Source organism: Marmota flaviventris, chromosome 1 (assembly GCF_047511675.1).
Source record: "Marmota flaviventris isolate mMarFla1 chromosome 1, mMarFla1.hap1, whole genome shotgun sequence".
NCBI classification, from domain to species: Eukaryota; Metazoa; Chordata; class Mammalia; order Rodentia; family Sciuridae; genus Marmota; species Marmota flaviventris.
In genome coordinates this window covers 218,953,839-218,960,460 of record NC_092498.1, presented here as the reverse complement: position 1 = coordinate 218,960,460, position 6,622 = coordinate 218,953,839, and positions in this window count along the sequence as shown.

Genomic DNA, 6,622 nt, shown 5'->3' with positions numbered 1-6,622 from the left:
TGGACACAATACCTTTATTTTACTTACTTATTCATTTTTTTTTTAAAATTTTTACACAATACCTTTATTTTGTTTGTTTTTATTGGTGCTGAGGATCGAACCCAGGGCCTCGCCATGCTACACAAGTGCGCTACCACTGAGCTACAGCCCCAGCCCCAAATCCCATCTCTTCTTGATACCCAAGTTTGCTTCCATATTTTTGCAGTATTTGGTGGGTGACTAACCTCCCTTAGAATCCTGTGAACCTGCACAAAATTGGAAGCCCTGATACCAGGGATACCACTTCAAAGCTTGTCTCAAAGCTTCTGATACACCTGTCTGTCAGTTCAAACTCAGAAACTTGTGAGCAAACCTCCTCTGGGCTTGAGAACTGCAGTTCAGAATAACATAGCTCGAGAGGACTCTGGGTGAATGCTCAAGGGAAGGAGAGGAGCAAGGAAATTCCCCAAGTTGCCTGAAAAGAAGAGTGCAGAGATGCTATCCTCATGCTAAATCTAGTGGCACTAGGCTGTGTGGATGTGACTGGTCATTAGTGGCAACTGCCTAGCTGCAGTCCCCAGTGAGAGATGTTAACAGCTTCACAGACCTTGACCTGGTTCAAAGTCAGTTTCCTGTTAATTTTCATGCCCAGCTGAAGAGTTCACTTTCCCAACCAGCTGAACTTGTCATCCCAGCCACTTGGGAGGCTGAAGCAGGAGGATCCCAAGTTTGAGGCCAGCCTCAGCAACTTAGCAAGACCCTGTCTCAAAAACTAAAAAGGGCTGGGGATGTGGCTCAGGGGTTAAGGACCCCTGGGTTCAATCCCTGGTACCAACAAAAAGAACGAGGTTCATGTTTCAAAGCTGCCTGACCTCTGCCAGGAAACCGTCTTCCCTTTTCTCCCACCCAGCAACCCCATAAGGAACCTCAGGCCCCGCCCCAGCCTTGGAAAGGTAGCACAGAACTGCAGAGCTGGGGGGTGGGACCCTGGCTAGCCCCAGGCCCAGCCCGCGGGCATCGAGTGGGGGCCCTTGGGCAGGTGGGCAACCACGGACCGCACAAGGAGGGCTCGGACTGTTTCTGAGCACAGACTCGTCAAGGGGACTGAGGTGGACACTGAGGCCTTCACACGGAGAATCATCTTTGCAAACTTGGCCACTAGGTTAATTAATTAGTTTCCTATTGCAAGTTGCAGAGTTGGCTTGTTCTCTTTTCCCACCTTCTCCATTCATGACCTCATTCCCGTGCCTGCCGCTAACAGTCCGCCCTGCGCTGTCCCCCACGTCAGCGCGAGGCTCTGTGGTCTCTCCCAGACCTCCGCCCACCCAGGGCACCCCCACAGACGTGTGCTCTGACGTCATCTCGCGGCCAGCATCTCCTCCATTTCCCAAACGCTTAGGCACTGGCAGACTTGGAATCTCCTATCAATTTTTCGTTAATAACTTTACAAATGATCATTTATCTGTTAACCAGCTGCTGGTTCCACTTAAGTAGAGGTGCCCGACTGCCCCACAGGGGACAGTCTGCCGGAGGGCAGCGCGGCCTGGCTCAGCTCTTACAGGTGGTGGGCTTTGGCCTCCCTAGTGTCGCAGGCTGGACAGCTCCGCCAACTGTCAAGGGCCGTGAGAGGCTGGTGGCAGAGCGCGTGCCTGGCATGCAAGGGGCCCTGGGTGGGGCACCCGCACTGGAAGAAAACACGGCCTTGCTGGCCTGGGCACCAGTTCTGCCAGAGGAGGGGCAACTCGCCCTCTTCCCTGCCTGGAGGACTAGGTCTGCCTCCGCCTGCAAGCCCTGGCCAGCACCCCCGGCTCTCGCAGGGGCCCAACCCCTGGGCGACACCCAGCTCCTCCGTCCGTCCGTCCGTCCGTCCGTCCCCTTCCGTGGTTGTTCCTTTTGAGGCAGAGTCTTGCCTCACGCTGGGCTCTCCCGTCTCTGCCTCCCCAGTGGCTGGGACTGGGGAGCCTCTGAGTGACCCACGCCTTCCATCCTGAAGCGAGAGGCTCCGACCGTCACTATAGTGACCTGGACACTGCCCTGGTCCCGGAGGTTGAGGACGCGTCGCCCCACGGACTGAGCTCCGCCCACCCGTTCCTTGGTGATGTTACCCCTGTGCCCTGTTTGGCACAGAATGTTCCATGGAAACGCCCTTTGTGTGTCCCCTTTCTTGCTCTGCCCTTGGGGTGGCCTACCCAGGTGTCAGTCAGCCTGCAGACAGTGGACATCACCAAGCTAGACTCCGCCCCCCAAAACCTGACTCTGGCCTCATTAGAATGGCTTCTCCTCAATAAAGGGGTCAGCACGCGCTCTCGCCCTCTCTTTCCACGGACCCTGAAGGTAAGGGGAGCCATCGCAGGACCCCAAAGAAAGGTCTCTCTGTCTCTGTGTGGTCATTTCACGCAGCCCAGTCCCCTGGAGGGACCCTGAGTGTTCTAGTGGCGAGGGACGGGACACAGGACGACGGGCAGGTGCACTGTGCCCGTAAGCCCAGCACCCTACAGGGGCCCCGGGCTGTCGGTGTGGGGCCTCACTGCCCCTCTCCAACTGCCTCTCAGCCAGGTGACGTCCACTGTAGAGGCCAGCCACCCTGCGCTGTGCACCTCCTGTGATGGACAGCCGAGTCCTTTCCACGGTGTGGCTGTGGCCAGTGCTGCAGGGAGCGAGCTGTGGGCCATGGCTACTCCAGACCAGTCCCGAGGCCCAGCCGGCCCCAGGCGGTGGGCTGGCCCTCTCCAGCCCTCCAGCTGCTGGGGCGCTGCGCAGGAGTCCAGTCAGACATCCCGAGGGCCGGGGACGTGGCTCAGGGCTACAGCGCCCCTTGGTTCCATCCCCAGAACTGGAAAAATAAGATTCCTGTCAAATTGCAAGGAACGCCCAAGGGCCAACGGCCCTGAGGATGGGGCAAGGGGGCGGACTCTGCCTCCTGCTGTCAACCCGCCCAAGCTACAGGGCCAGGAGGGCGGCTGGGTGGACCGGTCACCCGGCCAGCACAGGCCCCGGACCTGACCCCGGGCACAGCGAGGGGAAAGAGTGAAGTCACACACTCGAGAAATTCGCAGATCCGTAAAAAGGCGACAGGCCGGGGGACACAGCCAGGTGTCCAGCCATCGGGTTTCTCAGCGGGAGGGCAGGGGCCACTCCCTGGAGAAAGGGCCAGCGGGACGGCACTGCAGCAGGGGCAGTCGACCCTGCCCACGGCAAACACAAGGCCAGCTGAGGGGACCACAGACCTGAATGTAAAGCCAAAGTCATAAAAGAAAAAAGAGGGGTGAACTGCCCTGGCCTCGGACTGGCAGAGGGTTCTTAGTGCAATGCCAAGAGACACGGGAAAACAGGACTCACGTCACCAGAATTCACAACTCTTGTGACCCAAAGGACACGGCCAAGAGAGGAAAGGAAACCCCGAGCGGGAGCTGTGACTTGAGGTCCCACCTGCCGCGGAGCCGGCTCCAGAGCCAGCAGCCCTCCTGCTCAACCGAGCAGCCCAAGAAAGGGCGGACCTGAGGAGACAGTCTCCCCAGGAAATCACATCCATGGTCACGAGCACATGAGAGGTTGCCCAGGGTGATCCGTCACCAGGAAAATGCAGGCCACGACCGCAGGGACCCTGCTTCCCTCAAGTGGACAGCCAGGATCAGAGACGGTGCGCGTACCGCGTGGGGCCCTGGGACTCCAGGCTGCCCTGGTGGGGATGCAAAGTGGTGTGGCCACAGACCCTCAGATGAACAGGTACCACCTGCACAGGATTCCACTCCCAGAATAACTGGACACAGGCAGAACAAAACCCCATACCCCCTATTTATAGCAGCATGACTCCTAATAACCAGGAGAGGGCACTGCACGTCTACCAACGGATTCATAAACAAACACAATGTTGCACAAATCACCAGCCACTCAAGCAGGAACAAACTTTATTTCCGAACTCCACCAGCACACTTCCCGGGAACTTTCCCGAACGCCACCCACAGGGCTCCTCCAGGAACACACCACACCAACCGGAACTCCCACCACCGGAACTTCACCAACCAACGCCAACTCTTCAGGAATCTCTGGGAGAGCTCAACCGGAACTCAAAAGTCATCATCTTAATGGCTCGCTGGCGTCACCTCTCAACCACTACTTCTGGCAAAAATGCCATGCGTCATCCCGACTCGGCTGTGGCTCTCAACACAATGTGGTCCATCCATACGATGGAATAGTATTCAGTCAGGAAAAGGGATGCAGCACCAACACATTCTGACATGAACGAACATGCAGGACACACACTGTGTGATTCTATTCATATGAAATATCCAGAGTAGAGAGGCCCACGGAGAGAAGGTGGACTAGAGGTTACGTATTAGAGGTGGGGAAGAGGGAGATGGGGTGAGGCTAGAGAGTATTTAGTTTCTTAATGTTGTGGTGAAAATGTTCTGAAGTTGTTGAGAGCCACAGCCGAGTCAGAATGATGCGGTGGCCTATTGCCAGAGGGAATGGTTGAAAGGTGACACCAGCCAACCATTGAGATGAGGATTTGAAGCTGTGTGTAATTGCTGTGATGCTGGGTTGATTGAGTTGTAGCTCCCGCTACTTTGGAGTTCCCAGGCAGTTCTCGTGAGGGTTCCGGGAGATTGGGCACGGTGCCCGGAGCCCGGTGGAAGGAGTGTGTTCCCGAGTAGTGTGTGTGCAGTGCCGGTGAGAGTTGGGGAATAAAGAGTTGCTGTTTGAACCTACAAGGCTTTGTGGCGGCTCGGTTATTTGTGCCCAGCCAGACTGCGGCATGAAGTTGTGCTATGGCCGTACAATTCTAACAACACTAAAAGCCAGTGAATTGTACGCTAAAATGGAAGGAATCTTATGGTGTCTTAGTTATACCTCAAAAGTCTGCACTTTAAAAATACATACTAAATATTTTTTCAGTCCTAGGGAAGGAACCCAGGGCCCAGCACACGCTAGGCAAGTGCTCTACCCCTGAGCCACACCCTAACCCCCTTTATTATTTTCATTTTGAGACAGGATCCCACCACGTTGCCAGGCTGGCCCTGAACTTGTGATCCCCCAGCCTCGAGGAGATGGGATGGCACACGAGCCTCTTTAAATGAAAATAAAAACACCAAATGTCCACATGAGTACAGGGGCTACCATACTGGACCTCAGAAGCCATAATGATAAGAAGCCACAGCAATCACGCTTGTAAACACTGAAAATGGCAAGAATTCACTGAGAAATCAGACATGGTAGGAAAAATACCCATTGACTAAAATTGAACCAGATATTATGACAAAACCGAGGTCTTAAAGTCTGGCCCAGGAAGTTTCCTTAGCAGAACCTCCAAGTTGGAAGCTTTGTTGAGCAACCCTATCACTGTTGCCGCTGTCACATGCTAACAGCCGACCAAGCCTCCCCAGTAACCATGAAGGACATGGGGACAGCCGCACTTTCAAGCATCGGCCACTCCAAGGATGATCTGGTAGTTTTTATTACACTGTAAAGTGTATGACAGGCACAGCGGCCACACCTCTCGTCTCAGCTATTTGTAGTCTGAGGCAGGAGGATCATGAGTTTGAGGCCAGACTGGGCAATTCAGCAAGATCCTGACTCAAAGTTTTTAAAAGGCTAAGGTGAGGTTGAGTGTAGAGGGCTTGGGTGGCATGCTCAAGACCCCAGGTTCGATCCCCAGCACCAAAACAGTAGGAAGAGGAAGAAGTTCCCCTCAGGCATTGCCAAAATGCCTGAGAGCCCAAGCCTTCTCTGTACGGTGGTACAGAGCGTGCACAGAACCAGCACTCATGCCCCGTCGCCCAGACTCCAGCTCCCTCTGCTCACCCAGCACCCCACGGATCCTCACACTCAGCCGGAGCCGTGTTGTTAGGAAGATCTACATTTTCAGCACAAATTTTCGGGGTGGGAGGGACTGGCCATTGAACTCAGGGGCACTGAGCCACATCCCCTGCCCTATTTTTGTATCTTACTTAGAGACAGGGTCTCACTGAGTTGCTCAGCGCCCCGCTGTCCGCTGAGGCTGGCTCTGAACTCACGATCCTCCTTTCTCAGCCTCCCGAGCCGCTGGGATGACACGCGGGGCCACCGCGCGGCTCAGTACAACGATTTTTTAAATATTTTCAAGCCCTGGTTGGTTGACCTATGGAGCAGAATCGCTGGTCACTGAGGGCCAGCTCAGGGCGTTCCTGCTGAGGCCATCTCCGAAGGTCACCAGGGGTTGGCCAGGTGCGGGGCCGACCGGCCTCCTCTTCCCGCACGCCACTCGGCCCCGCTCCCTGAACTTCTCTCCCCGGGAAACTGCCCCTTGGGTCGACGGCGTCACTCTCCACGTGCGGGCTGCAAACTCCACGAGGCGGGGCTCACGTCGGACCCGGAGGAAGCGGAACTCCCTCCTCGGCGCCAGGCAAACCCACGCCCCGCGGGACACGCGCCCTCGGGCTCCGCAGGCGCGCGAGGCCCCACCCGCTCCCGCCTCGGCACCGCCCCGGAAGTGCGCTCCAAGGAGAGCCCGCCCCCTGCCCTTTGAACTTCGCCCTTTGCCCTTCCCGCCCTGGGCGCGTGCCAGCAGCCAAGGCCACGCCAGGCCGAGAGCGGCGGAGAAGAGAGGTCATCCTCGGGAGAGGACCGCTGGGACAGAGACAGCCGCCCCAAAGCAGCGGGCCCA